The 22237-nt window shown below is 43.3% G+C and overlaps 1 long non-coding RNA gene across 1 annotated transcript; it reads right to left on the reverse strand.

Moving 5' to 3' along the window:
• Window positions 1-926: 926 nt before the first annotated feature.
• Window positions 927-20807, reverse strand: LOC123972499. Its single transcript, XR_006825424.1, has 4 exons — window positions 20635-20807; window positions 20156-20274; window positions 15719-15803; window positions 927-1399 (listed from the first exon to the last, which is right to left on the reverse strand). It is a non-coding gene; the product is annotated as an uncharacterized LOC123972499 (long non-coding RNA).
• Between the last annotated feature and the right edge of the window lie 1430 nt (window positions 20808-22237).

A 22237-nucleotide genomic window follows, 5' to 3' on the forward strand; every position in this document is an offset into this window, starting at 1 on the left:
CCATTTTCCTCCAAACTGAGGGGCATGGGGAGGATTGAAATAAATCTGAATCCTTTGTTGATTGAGTTGAACTTGAAGGGATGGACTAAGTGTTATGAAGACCTCCATAAGTTCCCTCTCTCCTCCCTTGAAGTTGGTACCTTGGTCCAACCAGAGTTTGAAGGGAGTGCCCCTGCGGGCGGTGAAACAGTGTAGGGCCAGGAGGAAAGAATCTGTATCAAGACTACAAAGGAGGTCCAAGTGCACACAGCGAGTTGTTAAACACTTAAATGTAATGCCCCACCGCTTCTAGGTCTGATGTTCAAGCTTGACATTATAAGGTCCAAAAAAATCCATCCCAGTTGAGTTGAAAGCAAGCTTGTACAATTAGAGACGAACTATAGGAAGGTGTACCAACCTAGGAACAACAGGCCTTGCACGCCACCATTGGCACTGGACACTGCCACGTTGGTACTTCCATATTGCCTCCCTCCCTCTCAAAATCCATAACTGACTGCAGAGCTCTGCAAATACTCTCTCGGGCCGGGATGTTTGAGTCTTTCATCATATTCCTGGATGAGCAGCTTAGACACTGGATGTTTGGGATCGAGGACAATAGTCATGTTTCCATCCAACTGTCATGCGAATTTTAAGCGTACTTTTGAAATGTCGCAAAAAAGACAACAAAATAGAACTTGTGGAATATGTGCGTTTCCATCAGCTGGTTTGGAGCGAATGAACAGGCTACGGCAAGCGTTCTCCGCGTCTTTTTGTCCTCATTTATGATCTTAAACTGAATATTTGGGAGTTTTTGACATCTGGTCCGTGAAACACGCCGGGCTTCTTCACTGTTTAAAAGAAAGAAATCACAGGATTTATCAGTTGCAGTCCTGAACTTGGTCGCCGGCCCCCTTAACAAACCGAACTCAACAACAAATCACACCAGAGTTCGTGTTAATGGAAGCCAACATGTTTGTGTGAAAGCCCCTGAGGGAAACACCCCCGCCTCTCTAAAGACCGGCATGCAAACTGTAAAGGCTCTGAACTCAAAGCGCTCAGGTCTTCAGGGGGATCGGTTGTTAAGTGTTTCCACGTTTTAGGAACTAATTGAAATGTAAGATGATAGTGAACTTTTCCTGCCGTTTGCTCCCCGGAACAAGCGCCTGCCTGTGTGGAGCCGAGTCTCTGGCCTTCACAATGTTGGTACCTGAAGTAAAACCTGTCCGGAAGAACAAACACTAGTTTGCAGCAGATTTCATCAGACTGACGCTGCCTCCTCCAAACGGTCCACAAACGCTGCAGCGCAGGTTGCTGAACATCTGCTCTCTGTTACCAGAGACGTGCAAAGTGAGAAGTGATGATGGAAGTGACGACAGCAGAGATTCTCTTTTTCTCCTCAGCTCTCCAAACCAAACATTCACTGCACATGAGAATAACAGAGCATGAAATGAACACATGAGGAAAAGATGTACAGTAAAGAAGTTACACTTTAACAGGCGGAAAACTGCTCAAGCATCAAGTTCAGGCCAGTTTCATCATAAAGCAAACTTTCAGGACGTTTCAACGAGTTTCTGGAAGTGAAGGGATGATTCACATGAAGCTGAAAAAGACACCGACCTGCCCCAAACCACAAAAGCCAAACATACAGCACCTAATGTAATCCAGTAAAATTCAAAAAGTTGGTCAAAATAAAATAAAGGTAATAATTTGAATCAAATTGTTGCAGGTAATGAAACACATTAAATGAGCCTTCAGGGACAAAGTAAAAAACTGAAATCAAAAATAAAGTAATAATAAAATAAAATACAATGTTATTTTTATTTGTGCTTCGACCGCCAAAGAGTTTTTGTAAAACCATAAAATCAGAGAAGGCTACAAAGCTCAGGGAGCTGCAGCGACGGGACCATATTAGGTTTAACTGAGACAGCGCATCAATCGTCAATATAAATATTGATTATTGGCAGAGAGCAGCATCAGAACACTGGATCATCACATCATCTACAGGTTCACTGTCTGAAACGTAAAAACAGCTTTCTCACAACAACAACAACGTAACGCTCAACGTTCATGTTGCTATGGTAACCGGCAGCGCTTGTAGAAGCAGCAGCCGGTAGCTCCTTCAAACTTTGAAACCCTTTTGTTTTTTACAAACATGTGTTACCTCTGACATAAGTACTGTCATTGGAAGATGAAGACGGGGTTTTTGGATTCAAGAGCAGCAGACCACTATCCACCCGGCCCAAACAACTGGACCAGGCGCCACGGCCAGGAGAGCCAGGAGAGCCAGGAGAGCCAGGAGAGCCAGGAGAGGAGCCATGCTGACCCGGCTGGGACTTAATTCTGCTCCTAAAGATCCGGTCTGGACCAAAAGGGACTCATGTTGACCAGACAACGGAATTCAGAGACTGTTGTGCCCACTTCGTTACAGAGACCTGCCCAATCAACAGCCTGGATCAAGCACTCGGCAGGTGGTCCAGGTTCGCAAGACTCCGCCCAGATGAGAGGAAGCGGACTCTGTGTTTTACATCCATGATGCTTGGTAACAACCAAACATCTGGCTGCTGTTTCACCCCAGATGCAAATTCAGAAAACGCACTGTGGAGTGTTCGGGGTAGATACGTGTCTGTAAATAAATAACTGTATATATTCCATCCATCCATCGTCAACCGCTTATCCTGCGTACAGGGTCGCGGGGGGCTGGAGCCAATCCCAGCTGCCATCGGACAGGTCGCCAGTCCATCGCAGGGCCACACAGAGACGAACAACCAGTCACACTCACACCTAAGGACAATTTAGGGTCACCAATTAACCTAGCCTGCATGTCTTTGGATGGTGGGAGGAAGCCGGAGCACCCGGGTGACGGCGCTAACCACTGCACCACCGTGCCGCCCAACTATATAGTGTTTTATTTTATTTTATGTTACCATATTTTGATACAGGGTAATTTTAATACCTCCACTTAATTTTATGTTGTGTGTACAGCATGAAGGAACTACACATTTGGTTTCGTTATGCAGCCTTGTGCTGTTTAATGACTAATAAACAACCTTGTACCTTCAAGAACCAGACGTCCGAAACCCAAAGACATCAAGTTTACAGTATAAAACTGGAAATCTGAGATAATCGATCATTAAAATTGTCGTATCTCAAATCGTGACTCTGTCAGCAGTTAGCGTGGATGTTCTGACAAGGATCACTGCTTCACTGTGACACTGAGGAAACTTTAACAACATGAAGATTCTCAGGAGGTTCTGCAGCAGAAGAAGCAGCTTCTATATGACATCCTGGGAAAGTGTAAGTCACACTGAACCATTGGACACAAAGTACTATAATATCTTCCATGAGCTGTGTGTCACAGCCACTGATGGATGTGCATCCTCAACTTTGAGCTCTTAGAGATAAAACAACAACAGATGTAACGCTGGAGGAGCTGATGGGTTTTCAAGAAGGATCTCCTCAGTGATGTGTGGCAACGTTTCCTCTTTGGCTGCCTGAGGTCTTGTTTCCACTTCCCAGATGGCTGTTTGCTGGTTCCACTGATTAACCACCAGTGTGATTGTTGGTATGTGGGAATCTGCGTCCTCGTCCCCGTGTGTCCTCACCCAACTCTGAACTCTCAGCCAATCAGCTCTGCGGCTCAGACCTGCCAGGACCAATCAGCAGCGGCGTTCTCCAGGCCGATCCCGGCTCGGCGAGTGCGGTGGCGGTCTGGACGGAGGCTCTGGTTGTGGAAGGCCTCCCCGGCTGCAGAAAGCTCTGAGTTGTAATCTAATTTTCTCTTTAATGACGCTGATGAGAGCAGCAGATTGGAAACATGTGGACGGCTAAGTGATGAACGAAGGACGTGTCCCGCTCATCCCAGAGTTAAGTACGACAGGATCTGGGCAGTCGCAGCTCGGCAGCTTCAAGTTGCATCACTGCACTTGTTTTTTTCAGTTTTCAGTTGCGACATTTAGGAGGGAAATATTGAACTGTTTACACTGCAGGGGGTTTTACTGAGTCTGGTTCAGATTACCTTCAGGGGCACAACATCAATTTTCCAATTTAGCTACTAAAGACTACGCGAGCTGCAGGTCATCTGATTTACATAAAGCGTCAGTAAATAACATCTGATGTTGAGCTCGAGGCTCGTTGGGAATTTCAGGAGAGATACAGAGTGCCAAAAACAAACAGAGCGTTCTGACAGGAAGACGAACTGGAACCGGAGTGAGCGTTCACTGCATCATTCACTATTAAAGTCTGATGTGTTTGAGGACGTTTGGTTGTTACATGTCAGTCCGTGTGCTTGATATTAAAAACGTTATCTGATTGTCTTTGACGTGTTTATAGATGGAAACTGGAAATTAAAATACGCATGCAGTGTTTCCCATTAATTAATTAACGAGACCACGGTGGCCCGCCAAAGTCTAATTTGCTCCGCCATAGTTTCAAAATGAACCGAAAGTATTTTTACACATCTCATAATAACGATTCAGACCTCTAACGTTGTGTTTTGTGGGCGCTGCTGTGAGCTCACACACTTTGGCATCCGACTTGAGAAAACCGCTTTTCTTTTGAGGTTACTACGGTAACGTTAACTGTCTGTTTCAGTCTCTTGTCTGTGAGAAGGCGATTAAGTTAGCCGCACCTAAATTTGGAGTGCACGCGTATTCGAGCCTTTACGGTAAGTGAAAGGGCCCAGAGCGAGGAAATCACTTATTCTATTTTCTATTCTTTGATTTAGGGTTGGATCCTTATTTATAGCTCTGCAATGGTTGATCATCAAATAGTTCACTAGAGCACACCACTGTTTACAAGCGTACAAATGTCTTCACAGATCGCCTCTTCACTTTGCACCAAATAAATGCTTTCAACTTTAAAAAGGTCCACCCACCATAGTCTCTCAAATATCCTGTGGGAATCACACATCTTATTCCTCAATTCTGCATTATTTTAATTTCGTGACCCGGAAGCCATCGTAAATTGTCGTGGGCCGCATTCCCGGAAGTCAGGAGTTCGGAGTTGTAGGCTACATCAAATGTTCCGAAGATGGACTACAAACATACATCTTTGACCTGTGCGTTCTTCTTACCATGTTGTTTTAAATCTTGGTCAAGGCGCTTTAGCGTAATTTTTAGACGTTTAAGGCTCTGAGCAACGTTTAGCAACAATACATTGCAACGTCCGGTTAGACTTTCAAAATAAAACAGTAGTGTTACGAAGCATCGCATTGAAATATTGAATGATGACTTTTTATTTATTTTTTTTTCACACAAACCCCGGTCTCCTGGTTCAAAGTCGGGGCATACCTGCATTTACCGTCAAACTGATGCTGCATACGGCCTACTACACGGACCCATGACACACTGTGGGAAATAAGCATCACCTGCACTTTAAATGAGCAGAACACGTATTAGAAATGTGTCAGCTGTGATACTGAAGAAAACTTCAGCACATGAAGATTCTCAGGAGGTTCTGCAGCGTCTCTCTGGCCTCTAGGCAGATTTATGGGTGTTTATTCTTGACAGATTCACGATCATTGATAGTGAAGTCAGGAAGTCACACTGTGTTCACATTTCAGCTATGAGTCCGAGACGAGGGGCTTTTAGGGCCTCGTGGTTTGAAAACATTTGGTCTATTACAACAGCGTTAGTTCACAGGATTCCTTTTTTCTGGTTTGGACTCTTCAGGTCCTGGATGTTCCCCTCTCAGATGAAAACAACAACAGATTACACAATAATTTATTACTGGCTCATTTAGCCCTTCGCATTAGAGATGTTTGTTTCCTGGTGTAAAGTGTGACACTGAGCTGCTGGATCTTTGTCTCCAGCGTCGTGATAAAATAAAGTATGAGGCCTTGGATCACAGCTCTCGACGTGGGGCCAAGACTCTCAGCCTCCCGTCAGCCCTGCCAGCGATCAGCGAGGATCTCTGCATGGACAAAACCCAGGAATCAAACAACGGGAGGTCTGAACTCTCTGGACTGATGACTCTAAAATCTGTCATCCTCGCTGAGCGTGGTTCAGCTCATCACACCGAGGTCAAAGACCCGCCACAGGAGACAGAACCAGGATCCAGACTCAGCAGGAGGGTTTCAGCATGTTTTCCATCACGAGGAGGTGAAAAAGGATTTGATTTGATTCACCTTCGCGTTTCCTCTGCGGCCTCGCCGAGGAGAAAAACTTATTTTTCTGGGCTTTGCATTCCAGGGCTGTGATTGGTGGAGCTTGTGTGGCTGAGAAGAGCTAGGCAATGCTCGGGGCTCGGGCCTGCTGATGTTATTTATGGTTCATGTTCTCCCAAACAGACTCTTATGGATGGAGTGTGTTTTTATTGTTTCTCTCAGAACTTTATGAACTTTGTAAACTGGATGAATCGAAAAGGTGATGACGCCTAAAAAAATCCTGGGAATCCTCCTTTAAAGTGATCAGCTCTGCACGTTTCACCACACGAGACAAGAAACGTGTCGCCATCACGTCTGCTGGGGAATAAAAAATGAGAAATACTTCACTGGTGTCCAAAATATTTCCAAAGCTTGTTTTCCAGGCTCAGAGGTGGCGGCGGTGTTAACTGCTGGAAGAGCTCGTCTCTTTCCTCTCCGCTGCGTCCTGTCAGTCAGCAGCAGAGTTTCTGCCTCATTAACACGGTCACGACCCTCGCTGCCAGCCTCTCACAGAGAAAACATCTTCATCCATCAGAGCGAAGCCGTCGGCTCAGACACCTCCACCCAAAATAAAAAGAGGAACGTCCTCCTCGGGCTGAATCCAGGTTTCACCGAAGGAGAAAACAGCGGTAAATCAAATTAACGGGGGTGCTGAAGACCCGTCGCCGTCAGTTTAACGCACTGCAGCGTCATTTATGAGCGCTAAAGGTCGCTGTAGAAGATTTAACAGTAAGGAGGTGGCTGGGGTGGGCCAGGAGGCCGCTGTTCATTTCCCCGTGTGAAACAAAAAGTCAACACTAAATGTTTTTAGTTAAGTAACGTAATTTAACTGACTTTCTTATTGTAGTTATTTTAACCCAAACCACGATCTTTTCCTAAACCTAGCCAAACTGTGGCGTTTCCCAGTGTTAACGAGCACTTTTATTTTGAAAGTCTAACTGGAGGTTGCATATTTGTTGTTGCCAACTTAACCGCAGAGCCCTGAATGTCACAAAACGAGGTTAAAGGGTACCCAGGCCTCCGCTTCTCAATATCTCAATGTTTTGGAAGCTTTATGTTATTTGGAACGTGGCTGTTTGGACAGAAACAGCGTTTTCAAGATATCTCCCAATAAAAGTCAACATTTAAACTGTAAATATGGCCAAAATAGGGACATTCGCCTGGCATATTTAAATAATAATTTACAGTTGCATTCCAGCTGTATTAGAAGTTGCATTATAATCTATTTGATGATGGCTTGATGGTTTATTGCATTAAAGCTTTTTACCATGTGAGAATTAAAATATCGTTTTTCTCCATGTAGTCTGTAATGGTACAATAAATATATTAATGTACAATGGATTTACGTTCCTGAGCTTCTGACCTTTCAAAGGAGACCAGAATTATGCATCTAGGCCTGATGGTTAAAAGTATTTTTTATCTGCATGTTTGTTTTTTAATAAATTGCCGTGACGTTTGTTCTTTCTGTCGGGGGGGCTAATGTTTCATTGCGTTATTGGTGCTGTGTGTTTTGTGTCTCGGCCTTGTACTCAACACACAGAGAATGAAACTGATGTCCGATGTTGAAACGTTGAACGCGCCTGGCTGAGCCTCCTCCTCCTCGTCTGTCTCCGTCCTGCTCTGAAGCTGAAACTCGCTGACGGACGCCGTCTCTTTGTTTCACCTTCTGACCCCTTCAACACGCTCACAACGTCAGACAGCTGGTTGGTGTACAGAGGTCTCAGGTTTCAAACTGCGAGCTGATGTCGGGAAGTCGGTACGAGCACTTTGCTCCGCCCAGAATTCAGCCTGATGAGGTTTCCTGTCCTCTCCGCTCGTCACCTGCTGCACGCGAAGCATTTCACTACTTTCACCATCGCGCCTGTTTCAGAGGCCAAACATGTCCCGTAGCTACACGGTTAGACCACAGGTCCTCTGATCAGTAGTTTTCTGCTCACACATGCAGTATTCATACACTGTATACAATGTTCACATCCAGGATTAAAGAAGGAAGTATTCATATCCTTCGCTGCAGTAAAAGTACCAATACTCCACTACAAGTCCTGCATTAAAAGTGTTCCTTCAGTAAAGTATTGAAGCAGTAACATGTTGTACTTTATCTCCGCCCCTGAGATTCTTCTTCGTTAATGTGCAGCAGGAAGTTGCTGCTGCAGTTGTTGATTCTTTTCACTCTGGATCCATTGATTGTTTGGTTTGTAAAGATTCTGCCGTCACTCCAACACATCCTCACTTCCGACTCGTCGCATATGGACGCTTTGTCGAGGCCCTTTGGCGTCGCCTGTTAATGCCCTGCGTACCCCTTTAGGGTCAATTTTAGACGTTTAAGGCTCTGCAGTCAAGTTAGCAACGCTTAGCAAGAAAGCAACAAATATGCAACGTGCGGTTACGCTTTCAAAATAAAACGCTGGCGTTTTGAAACAGCCCCTTATGAAAGTCGTGAATCGTTGCAAAAACAAAAAGCACTTGGTTAAGGTTAGGAAAAGATCCTGGTTGGGTTAAACTAACGTCACTTACGTCAATTTATGTTACTTGCCTATTTAATTTTGACTTTTTGTTTCACACGGGACACAAACCCCGGTCTCCTGGTTCAAAGTCTGGGTTCTGGCCCTCCATCCACTCCAACCACCTCCTTACTCAGTCTTTTCTGTTAAACATCCTATACCTGCCTTTACCATCACAAACTGACGCCACAGGGCTTCCCCCCCTGCGCAGACCTATGACGCTACAGGGATCCCCAGTGCGTTACAAACTGACGCCGATGGGTCTTGACCATGTGTCCATATGTGATGAAAAACTAAAGTAGAAAAAACGTTAAAAACAGCATTCTCACCAAGTTTACAATATAAACCTGGAAATCTGAGACATCACAGAGAAGATCTGGTGTTTAACTGATTATTAAAATTGTCGTCTCGAGTATCTCTGATGGGCCTTGACATGTGTCCACATGTGACGAGTCAGGGAACGCTTGTTGTGTCCAAATCTCAACAGTATTGCATCTTCATTAGAGAAACGTTTTACAGCCAGTAATTTTATGTCAATCGAACAACTGATTTATCGACTAATCGTCTCAGCAGTTCTTGTAGAAACTGTTGGAGTTTAAATTATAACAAAACATCATATTTTATAAACTCTTCATGCGTTTTGTGTAAAAATCTCCCTCTGAGAAGTTGCGACGCAGAGGGAGAAAGTATGGTACAAGTACATCAAATGTGTACTTAGTTACAGTGAGACAGTGTTGAGTGATTTGTGGACGTCTCTCTCCTGATTGGCTGCCTGACTGTTACATAAGCGCTGCTCGCAGGGGCTTTCCTCCTCTAAATGAGAACCAGAGCTGATCTGGACCTGCTGCAGCTCTTTAACTGGCTATTAAAACGTTGGTACAGCAAACTCACGTGAGGCCCCGTGTGGCTGCGGGGCCCCTCGGGGACAGCCAATTATATTTTAGAAAAGCTTTTTGAACTAATTCTCCGACCTATAAAGTGGCTGCGGGTCGTGTCCTCCGGCGGAGATGTTTACGGCCCTCGTGTCATCAGATCTGCCGGTTTACGAGCCAGAGCTGTCCGGAGGCGTCCTCAGAGCAACTAACCCACTCCAGGTCTCTCCTCTGAACGCCTAATTACAACCACACACACACACACACAGCAGAGGGTCTGGAAACGAGCGAAGTCCCCGCAGAGCCAAAACCTTCGATTAGGATCGTCCTGGTTTCAGCCGCCGCCGGCCACATCGAGTCTCTGCTCAAACGATCAGGTTTTCTTCTGGCCCACGTTCATGTCTGTTTAAGTAATCAGGTTCCTGGACCCGCCGGGGCCGGTTTGGACGTCCCCTGGTGGGAGATCCGGGGGCCAGCGCTGATTAAGTGATGTCTTTTGGAAGAGACGGTTCGGTTCAGGTTCAGACTTTTGTTTGAAACTCAGAGGAAAATCTCCATGAGAGCAGATGGTGAACAGACAGCTTCAAACTGCTGCTCGGTGAAATGAATAACTGATGGCCCTGCTGGATCGGGGGGGGGGGGGGGCTTTACATTTAAAGACTTTAAACAACAGCAGAGGTTTCTCTAACTAGTCGAAACTGCAAACCCTCCAGAAGAGATCACAAATGAAGAGAACCTGAGTTCATAAACAAGAAAAGAGAGTTTGGTCTATAAGGAAAAGGTCCAAAGAGACGTCTTCAAATGTCAAATACGCAAAGAATAGATATAAAACAGTGAGAAACATAGAAAGTGGAGAAAGTTTGAAAAATTTCTGCTGAATCAAAACCGCTTCAGTATCTGAATGTTTTTCCTTTCATGAAGCTTTTAACTGAAGTTTTGACCCATCGTGTATCATGTGCTGGTTTTCAGATCATCCTGAGCGAAACGCTTTGTCCGCTTCATACGTTTGTGTTTTCAAGTTTAAATAAGAATAAAAACCTCCAAAAATTCAGGAAAACAAGAAGATTGATTCATGGAATCAGTTTGACAGCAGATCTGCGATAACTTGTGACCATTTAGACACAAATAATCTGCTGAATGTTCGAGAATGGAAATGATCCACAGCTGCAGACATCTGTACAATATAACTCAAAATAAGTAAGTAAGTGACAGATGCTTTTGATTTAAACAGTTGGTGTTTCACACACATGTAGAAACTTTCTGTGAGTCTTTTATTTGTTTCCTTTTCATTTCTTTTCAATCCTTTTATTTAAAGCATCTTCATGTTTTGCATCAGCCTGAGAAGGTTAGAGAGTTTTATTTTGTAGGAGCAGCTAGCTTTGCTCTGCAGTGGGACCACAGGAATGAGTGGTATGTGAGCTGTGATTGGTCGGAGGAGTTGTGTGTCGTCCAGGTGTTTTAAATGAGCCGAGGTCGTCGTTAATGACGGAGGTCACTCGAAAAACACCACCGAGGAAGAAACCAGGCGAGACGAGGAGTCTGACGTCCCCTCTCCATCCAAGGACAACTGGACCTGAACCTGGACTCTTAGCGGTCTCTCCTGGATTATGTAAGTGGGTTTGATGGATACCAGCGCTGCAGTTCAAGGACAGACGTCTTCTCAGGGTCTTTCTACACATGGACTTCCTCCTGGTCCACGTGAAGCGAGCGCTCCTCTGGTTTCAGCAGCAGGAGAGATTTTTACATTACAGGCCAGAATCTGACAGATTATTCTTCAGATTAAGAGGCCAAACAGCCCAACCGAGACAGTGAGAACACGACCGACGACAAAACATTGATGTTAAAGAAACTTAAAACAGAATCATTTTAGAGTTTATCGGTTTTCTAAGTCAGTTAATCTGAAAAGTAACTGAAACTGTCAGATAAATGTAGAGTACTTGAGTAAATGTCCTTCCCACCACTGGTCGCTGCGGTAAATACACTGCATGTTAAAACTTGGGTGATATCTGAAATGTTTTCCTTTCCATCTGGTCCTGTCTGGAGAATAAAACAAACGGCCGACGCGGCGTAAATCTTTTGGATTCTTTAAATCTGCAGGATTCTGGCTGCACCTCGAGCCACGTGTGACATAACAGCTTCTTTGTCTTCCTCTCAACGCCTCCCAACATCTCCCCCTGCGTCCACGCACACTCACAAATCCACTCCGTGTGCGTAGCTGAGCCGATAAGTCTCAGTCCCTCCTCTGGTTTACATTTTCAGCCTTTTAGCGTCAGCTTCACGTTCCTGCAGCAGGATCTTTGTGTCCTGAGCCATCTAAACCAGCGCTGCTGTCAGGCTGAACCACGAAGAGCGATCTGGTTTTAGGCCTGAGACTCATAAAAAATGTTTAAAGTCAAAAACAACATCGTATCAAAGAGTTTGACCTTTGACCTGCCAGCTGCCAGCGTCTGTTTGGAAAATGTTCACCCCACGAATGAAAGTTAAGAATTTGCGTCCTTTAGTCGACAGAACCGATGTAACTCTGAATCTACGAGTGCCTTGGACAAACTATTTGCTTAAAAAAAAAGAAACACGTATCTGCAGTTTTTCTTCTGATGCAGGAAATGAAGAAAAGTTAGTAGAGCAAACTGAAGAAATCTGGGTGTTCGATCTGCATCTGATCAGAACTGTTCTCTCCAGGATGAACTTTAATAACTTCGGAGATGCTCTGACCTTTCATGTAGCTTCCCTGTTAGCATGTTAGCATGCTGATGAAGCTCACAGAGCTGCTAGCATGGCTACAGAGTCAGAGCATCAGTGGTCGTGTTGAAAGTGTGGTCGATGCAACTAAAGATGCAAAATAAAACTAAAACATTCTCCAAGCCAACAGTTCCTTCATCTGCGAACTGTTTTAAATATGGAAAACATCTTGAGCTGAAGAAGGTTCATAACATCATTTGAGAAAGTCTCTGGAATCAAACCAGGCTTTTTGTCAGCTGCAGTGTGAGCAGAGACCACGAAAGGGAGAAATGAGCCAGCAGGTGATCTGAGGTCAGTTTTTAAAGCCTTCGATCAAACAGTGAGACAGATTCAGGGTTGATGAAGCGGTACCTCTTTCCTCTATCGACGACGACGAAAACTTCCCTGGGAAAGAGATTAAGAGGAGGAACTCATCACCAACAACGCAGGTTATCAATCTCCGAGCTTCTCGCCTCACCAGTGTCCAGGGTTTCCCCCGACTTAAACAGCCCCCGTCCTCCCCTCTCAGCCCAGCCAAGACTGATTTTCCTAAAACAAGGGAATCCCGGGCCAGATGTGTTCAGAGTGGGGAGCGGGAGTTCCTCTGCATCGTAACTCATCTGTCAGAGAAACTCGAGGGAGGAAGACGACAAAGAGAGAAACAATTGGAGACAAAATCTCTGGAGGAGACCGGGAGGACTACGAACACGACGGCGATCCCTTTAAATGTCTGCTGCAAACAGAGAAAACGACAAGTCCATTTACCTGGTAAGTCACCAAAAGAAGATCAATCTAAGAAGAAGACAGAGAAGTCCCATTTTAAGTCTAAAGTCATCACTGACTGAACGCCAAGTCCTGTCTCTACAGTCCACAGATCTGCTCCTTACTCACTGCACTTCATCCGATTTCAAGTCCCAAATCCAGACCAACAAGCGGTAACACAAGACAGGTAAGTCCCAGGTTAGGTCCCCGGCCCAGACCCAACAAGTACCAAAAAGTCTAAGTCAAGGCCCAAATAAGACCAACAAAGTCAAAACTATTCCTTTACGTCCAGTCAAACAAAAAATAGTTCAATTGCGCAGAAAACCGTCCAGTCAGGAAACCAAACCCGGTTTTTGGCTCGTCTCAGAATCAGAAATGAGGCAGATGAATCCACGACATTATATAACAAATCCACTTCCATTTGGAAAAGTGACCTGGTCTGAAGACACTTCAGTCCAGAGAAGGAAAAGTAGTAAATAAAACAACACAAATACCGAATATGCAGAGAAATGAGAGTCACAGAACCAGAAAGAACCTGGAACTCCACGGGGACCGCTGACTCAGATTTCCATCTCAGTCCTGCAACAAACATCAAACATCCGACAGAGCGACGTTCAGGGCCGAGCGGCTGCAGGTCGAACACGGATCGCTGTGAAAACAATTCACAACTAAACCTCCAGGGACCGATAACTTCCTGTACGGAGGGCGAGCTAGGACAGAAACATTTAGCTGGTGGACGGATCGGCGGAAAAACATGTAGAACTGATGAACGACGCACAGAAGAGGCATCAGGAGGGAAAGATCGAGGACTTCAATCGACCTGTGCAGGACTTCGTTAGTACGTCACAACTAGAACAAACTAAGTGGAATTTTTTCTTTATTGACTTTATTTTGACTAGAGCTTCATTTAAGATCAAAGAAAAATACTCATTGAACTACTAACAGAAAATGTTGGCTGTTGAACTGTTGGACAAAACGAGACATTTGAAGACGACCCGTTTTCACCCCTCGACTCGTCACATATGGACGCAAGACCCATCGGCGTCAGTTTGTAACGCACTGGGGATCCCTGTAGCGGCATAGGTCAGCGCAGGGGGGGAAGCCCTGTGGCGTCAGTTTGTGATGGTAAAGGCAGGTTTAGGATATTTAACAGAAAAGACTGAGTAAGGAGGTGGTTGGAGTGGATGGAGGGCCAGAACCCAGACTTTGAACCAGGAGACCGGGGTTTGTGTCCCGTGTGAAACAAAAAGTCAAAATTAAATAGGCAAGTAACATAAATTGACGTAAGTGACGTTAGTTAACTTACGTGTTAACTGATGTACATGGTTATTTTCACGCAAACCATGAGCTCTTCCTAACCATAACCAAGCAGTTTTGATGACTTTAATGAAGATTTGTTTTAAAATGGTGATGTTTCGAAACGCTATGGTTTTATTTTGAAAGTCTAACCGGACATTGCATGTTTATTGTTGCTAAGTTTACCGCAGAGCCCTAACAACTACAAATGATGCTAAAGGGCCTTGACTGAGCATCAATATGTGACGAGTCGGGAGTGAGAATGTGTTGCCCTTAGTGCTCCGGGACATCCTGCCATTTTTTAGTTTTACAAACAATTAAATCGATGAATTGAGAATCAGATTTACTGATAATAAAACAGATTATTGTTATGTTAATAATTACATGCAACACTGAATCTACTAAATTACTAACCTTTCATGTGTTTTGTTTAATTTCTGACAGAAATGGGCCTCCGTAGATTAAAAAGTGAATATTATGACACAATGGCCTTCATCACTTCTGAACAGTTCTACATCCCGGGAGAACCTTTGCAGGGTGAAACACTCGGCTCGACCTGAATCTGACTGTCTGGAGCAGCGTGTTTGTTGCACGTTTGAGTAATTAGCTCACTGATGATGTTACCTACAGCTGATGTTTACGAGCTGGTTTCTCTGTCGTCTTTTAGAGGACGTGAATCTGAACCGCTCTTTGAGAAGTGAGTTTTTATTTCACCACATTATCCTGATTGAACATGAATCAAAGATTTGCTCAAAACCAACATTTAGAGTCTCTGAAGCCAAGTCAGAGACTTCACAGGATTACCCAGAATCCCCCTGTCTGGCCTCAGAATGAGCAGATGACTTTCTGTCATCACTGTGACCCTTGGCAAGATGTTTCAAGTTTCAGGCCAGTGTGATTCATGAAGTGCTTCCTGTTTCCTCTGCAGCTCGTTTTGTGAAACAAGTCATAAACGACAGTTTGTCTTCTTACTGAGGCTCAGCAGCTGCTCGGCCTCTGATCTTTTCTTTAACAACAGGAGCAAGACACGCATTCATTTAAAGATGCTCTATGAAAGGATGGAGTCTCTGAAATGACGCCGATTCACCGTCTCCAATAACACTTCAGAAATTTGTTTCAAGAAAAATGTTCAGAATAAAACCTCTCTGGAAATCTTGATATAAACACACATAATAAGGTATGAAACACAAAAAATGATGTGATGCAGCGTGATGAACAGAGTTACAGCAGAACCTTCAGAACAGCTGGAACTGTGAGACAGGTCTGAAGTGAAGCTCAGTTCTTCCTTTTAAATCTGTTGTGTTTTCTAACTTAATGAACTCCTGCAGACCCTCGTCCTCCCTCACAGCTCAGGTTTCATCACATTCAGACTTAAACTCTGCCGCAAAAACCACACAGCAGCAGTTACATCATCGTGAAGTCATTCTGGACCGAGTTTAGAGCCTGACCTGATATTCTGAGACGCGTGAACCCGTCAGGTGAGGCAGGACGACCGGTTTGTATAGCAGCTTTCAGATCTGCTGTCATGGAGGCCTGCAAGAGAAAAAGGAAAAGCATGAATGTCCCTCTTTTAGTCATCATGCTTCAAAATGTAGAGACATGTAGAGGTGTGACACATGTGGACCAGCTGGGTTCAGGTACATTAGAGGAGCACCGTGTGTCTGATCAGCTGAATCTGCAATTCGCGGAGCGTTAAAGTGACTTTCAGTCACAGATAGCCCTCCCTGTTACTCTGAAAGTCCACTGACTCCGGCTGCAGCGCGTTATGGCTGCGCGACGGTTTTGTTCCGTCCTCATCCCGCCGTCAGCGTCCACTGGAAGCGCCTCAGCAGCAGAGCGACTGAGATCAGAGGTTGATAACCTGCGCCGCTGGTGATGAGTTCCTCCTCTTCATAGTTTGACCCGTTAATTAGCTGCGTCAGAGGTTTTCTTTGGGTGATACTAATGCTTAATCTGCTACTACATGCTGGTTTGGTTGCGCACATGTAACCGTCTGCTCTCGAAAGGCTTCGTCTTCACTCATCTTCATGTGTTACTGGGTCGCTGATTGAGCAACAATTTTTTGTCCTTGAAGGTTTTGTTCTTGTTCTAAATCTTCAGGGGGTTTTTCTGGTTAAGGAGGGTCAAGATTTGGCCTTCGGTCTCTCTGTAATCTGCAGGATTATATAACTCTGTTTCCTCCTGACAAACTGAACATGGACTCATGAACAACAGTCTGCAGGAGCAGTAAAGGGAGAATGCAGAGACACGTATGACATCATTTCCCTTGTTTAACTGCAGAATCAGGCAACGTTTAACCTCATATATCACGATCAGCTGTGGAACAGTAGCAGCTCTTTCACAGCTGATGCTTCTGTGCTTTTGTTTTAAATCTTGTTTTGTTTGTCCTGTTTTCCCTTCGCTCCGTTACTTTAGTTACTTGCCCATTAGCAGTTTTTCTGTTCTGTAACAGCTTCGACTTCCTGTTTCTTTTCTACTAAAAACATGCTAATATGAAGGTGAGAGACAGTTTACAACAAAGAGTAGTTACAGCGCAAATCTGAGTTTGCAAATCTTTTATATTGAACAAGGACAAAAGTGTAATTACGCACTAAACACTCCTGGGTTAAAAAGGAACCAACTAATTGGGTTATTCTTTTTGACCCAACTTCTGGGTTTAATACCTGACCCAAATGTTGGGTTAAAAAAAAAACAGCATTGTAGTTAATATAACCCAACTTCTGCGTCAAAAGAACAACCCCAATATCTGAGTTGAAATAACCCAGAAATTAGTTGGTCCCTTTTTAACCAAGGAGTTGTGTCAAAAATAACCTAACTTGAGTTACTATGCCAGTATGCCTTATTTCAGAAAATCTTGTTTTACATTATATCTGTCATGGTGTGGTGCAGGCAGAAGAAGAAGGGGAGTCCAAAGTTCCAATTCAAATGTTTTACTAATAAAGTAACACCAAAAAAGGTACAGACAGGCAGGATGTACACACACTGAACAAGACTACAAAGAGTACAACGGCCAAAGACTAACTGAACTGAAGGAACTAAATACTAACACAGATGAACACTGATTAACAGAACACAGGTGGAACAGATGATGATGATGATGATGATGATGATGATGATGATGATGATGATGATGATGATGATGATGATGATTAACTAAACACAGGTGATGGAGATGAACTAAATGACAGAAACCATGGAAACAGACGAGTGGCTGGAAAACAGAACAAAGGAAGACATGTGACAATATTACAAACTTCAAGCACATTTACGTTTTCATTGCATTAAATTAAACTCTATATAAAAAAGTGAAAAATAAACAACACTCAACATTTGACAACATTCAATAACTGGATTGAACTTAAGGCTTAAAGTCTTCAAACATTGGTTATCTCATGTCATGTGTGACTTTAAACTAGTTAGATGTACATGGCAACCACAGAATGACCACGACTAACGCTTGTCCCAATGTAGCAACTAAGCCATGGTAATTTTTTCAGCAAATGGTGCTAAACTAGCAACGGGGACATGGACACAGAAAAGTTTGCGTTACATCAACACTGAAAATACTTGCTTACCTTGAATACACAACGAAGTTGCACCGAAGAAGCACAGGCCAAAACGGATGGAAAAGTGACTGTTATTTCAAACAACTGTTGTGAGAAAATTACAGAACAACAGCGGGGTGGTTGCTTTACATTCATGCCAATAAAGCTAATTTGAATTTGAGAGAGAGAAAACCAACCCTATAACCCAGAACATGTGTTACTCTTTGAAAAATAACTTAGAAACCCAAACAACCCAGGAGTTGGGTCAAAATATTAGTCTTATAACCCAGAAAATGGTTACTCTCTGAAAAAATAACCCATAATTTTAACCCAACACAACTAACCCAGAAAATGGGTTGAAGAAATAACCAAGGTGTTTTTAGTGTGTATAGTTAGTGATGCTCATTATAAAAGTAAAGATCTTAATCGTCGACATATAAAGAGATTTAAACATTAGAGACAACCTGCTCACAATATCCAACATGTAACATCTATAATGAGCTGCTCTGTATGAAACAAATAAAGCTTTACGTTTTTACTGAAGACGCTGAACTCAGCTGTTTTGATAGATAAAGTCTAAATGAACCAGGACATCTGGACTTCATGCTGATCCAGTTTCTCAGTTCCTGAAACCTGGACAGTTGGCTGTTCCAAAGTGTTCACCCTGAAATGGAGACACTGAACACAATGGCAGACTAGAACAACAAACCAGACTGAAGCAAAAGGCCACATTAGACCAGACCAGAACAACAGACCAGCACGGACCAGAGCAACAGACCATATTAGACCAGACCATGTCAACAGACCAGCACGGACCAGAGCAACAGACCACATTAGACCAGACTAGAGCAACAGACCACATTAGACCAGACTAGAGCAACAGACCACATTAGACCAGACCAACAGACCAGGACGGACCAGATCAACAGACCAGACTGAAGCAACAGATCGCATTAGACCAGACCAGATCAACAGACCAGGTGAGCAAGATTCTAACAAACACAAAGAGTTAAATGAAATCAGACTTCCATCTGAACCATAGTGTTAGTTTTTCTGCACAGCGTTTGGCTCAAATGTCTGAGGAAACTATGACCTGATATTTGTTCAACTGGGGCATAAAAAACAGCAACAGGTTTTTTTACTGCACACTTCAGGGAATATAATACCGTTTTTATTTGTTCCAGCTCATCAGGAGCCAATCAGAAGAGGCGGTTTACTATTACTGACCTCTGATCAGATCTTTTGACTGTAAAATATATTAAAAGGAAAACATCTGTCGTAAATTGAAGTATTTAGAAACAAATTAAAAAACATGTTTAGAAGAAGCAGAAACTGCAATCACGTGTTGGATATCGAATGTTAGATTATTAAATCAATTTGTTTTTTATAGGCTGTGCAAAAAGGAGCAAACATGATCGTAAGAACTGAAAAAATATAAACTGACAAGTGATTTCTACCTCGGTGAGAAGACACCAGCTTTCATCTTGTCATTATTTCTTCTCTCATTATTAAAATCAAAAGGTTCTGCAGCTGAGAGGCTGGAGTCAGCTGCATCTCCACCAGTGTTCCCAGTCCTCACTAGTGGAACCTTGTGGTTCCCAGTGGGACGTTCACGTGTTACATAACAGTGTGTTACTCATGCTTTTATTCTGACGAGATTTCCTGCTCTTATCCCGAATAACCTTCACGTGTCTCCTCGCAGAGTCAAAAAACTTTTTTTCCCTCTCAACTGAAATAATCCAGCAGTTGCCGTGGCGACGGTACATAAAGCCCATCTTTGCCCTGCGGTTTGAGAGGAATGTACCGGCGGCGGCTTGGAAAAGTGATGTAATCCATCACATCAGTGCTGGTGTTGGGACTGCGGTCGGAGAGGGGGTTTGTGGGTAATATGAGGATGGATGATCTGCTAACACAATATCATCCCCACCAAGATATTCTCCTCCGTCACTTTAAAGACTTCCAACCAAACCACATTCACAGTTTTCCATATTTTAAATACTTCTATTCTGTGTATTAGTACATGAAGGTGCCATTGAAGGAGGCCACGCTCATATTCACGCCTCAGCGGGCCAAGAGTTAGATTACAGGATCCAGAAGATAAACTAAATCTGAAGCGTGCAGGGTTCACATCGAACCCACAGGCTGAAGGAACGCAAACCAATAAATACACATGATTAATGTTGTAATGCTTTGGTTTTTCAGGCCTAAAACACCGGACGTGAGCCGTGTGATTAATTTAACATGTTTTAACAGGAAGCAGAGTCATGCTGATTTAACTCGAAAACAAAGTGTTTATGCAGAGAAGGATTTTAATTACTGTCACCTCATGTTGGATCTTACCCAGATTGCTCTTTGGTTTCTCCCTCATGCAGCTCCTCAACACCTGCTGCACTTCCTCACAGGAAGTGATGTGATGCCCGGTCAGGTGGGAAGGGGGCGGGGCTCTACACCAAATACACCTGGTGATAAAACACTGCCCTCATGTTCCCACACCGAGACACAGAGCCTCCATATAAAGATTATTAACTTTTTAAGTGTTTACGCAGGAGATTTCTTCTGGTTGGCTGTGAGCCATATTTTTAATAATGCAGAAGAAGTTATGTTGGTATATTTTGATGTTTCTTTGCAGTGTGTTTAACACAAAATAAATATTTTGCTTGTCTTTTACAAAGAGAATAAGGACGTATCAGCCAGTTACAGCGGCCTGGAAGAAGAATTTAGAAATGTTTAAAATCAGCAGAGATGGAGAAACCTGAGGTTATAGTGATAATATTAATAAGAATGAGCCATAAATCAGTCAGGGCTCAGGATATCATTACCTCTGATGTCAATCCAGCAGAAACGTCCAGAAATCCGCTTTTTACAACACATTCTCACTCCCGACTCCCCTTAGAGTTGCTTTTTAACGCCCTGGGTCATGTTTTTGGACGTTTTAGTGCTCCGCTGTCAAGTTAGCAACAATAACTACGCAACGTCCGGTTAGACTTTCACATTAAAACTGCTAGTTAATGTTGTGAAATGAAACGTTGTTTATGTTCTAGAACATCGTGCAACTTCAAAACATCATGGTTTGGCTTGTCCACCCCAACCACCTCCTTACTGTGACCTTACTGTTACATATTAATCTAGCTTTAGAGTTGAAAAACAACGCTACAGGGCTTCCCCCAGTGCGTTGAACGGGTCTTGACCATGCGCCCATATGTGACGACTTGAGAGTGAGAATGTGTTGGTTTCTTCAGTATCTAAGTACCGTAAACCTTCGATTAATAGTCCGGGCTTTTATTTGCGTTATATCTGGGACGGGCCTTTAATTCCTTTCACACAAAACTCTCGCTCAGCAAAGACTGGAAATATGTTTCTATCAAACTGTTTACTTCAACCAGTGTGAATATTACTTGTATAAAAATAAGGCTATGGGATAACAAATCAATTATGAATCATTCATTTGATCTTAGCTTTGAGAGACAGAGAGAGAGAGACTGACTACCGGAGTTCAGCTTGAATTACTTTATCTGAAAAATATTTTGACCCTTTCGGACTAAAGTATATAAAATAATCAAGGAACGGACACATATTTTGAATTTATGACCACTTCAAAAGTCACCACTTCACCTCCGTCTCCATGCCGGTAAATCTGAACCAATAACATGTTGGTGCTCATTGTTTCTGTAAAATGAAGTGAATGATTGAGGTACGGAGAATTTAACCGATCTAACGATGTGTCGCATGTCTGTATGTGTAAACATTTATGTTGGTATGCATTCAGAGAGCTTCTAGAAAAAACAGACCAGGCTTCTAATTGAGACCTGCGTTTATTTATCAGGCCAGTGAAAGGGACACGTGTCTAATTTAGGCTCTTAATTGAAGTTTTACAGTAATCCAGTGATAGCTGTCTGTACATCCATGGGTACGCTGCTCAACAGCTCAGCTGTTTTTAATGGGAACAATTTGTTAAAATGAATTATGTTTTAATTATTTTTGGTGGTTTCCCAACATACTCAATAAGACCAATCAGACGTGCACTGGAAAATACGTTGCAGCACTTTAACTTCGGTTTGGAATGGTTTCAGTCTGAGTAGGGAGTTAACTAGACATTCTTCCTACATCAACGTGAATGGTTGCTGAAGATAAATAAAAAAGACATTTCTTTTTTAAAAAATAAGTCAAAACTTCTTTATTGTTGAAAATCAATATAGAAACACACGTATGTAGAAAAAACATCAACAGCACAGCACATGTTAACAAACATTCTCATTCTTTACAAAGCACTGTCATGTTTATACTGTCCCTGTTCTATAATAATGGGGTCTATGAGTACAGTCAGGGCTCCAGCTGAAACGTAAAGGCACAGTACGCTACTTTCGGTTTGGTACCAGGCACTACATCGTATATAGCGGAACGAGAAAATGCCCTGCATCGCTT

This window comes from Micropterus dolomieu, linkage group LG01 (genome assembly GCF_021292245.1).
Source record: "Micropterus dolomieu isolate WLL.071019.BEF.003 ecotype Adirondacks linkage group LG01, ASM2129224v1, whole genome shotgun sequence".
Taxonomy (NCBI): domain Eukaryota; kingdom Metazoa; phylum Chordata; class Actinopteri; order Centrarchiformes; family Centrarchidae; genus Micropterus; species Micropterus dolomieu.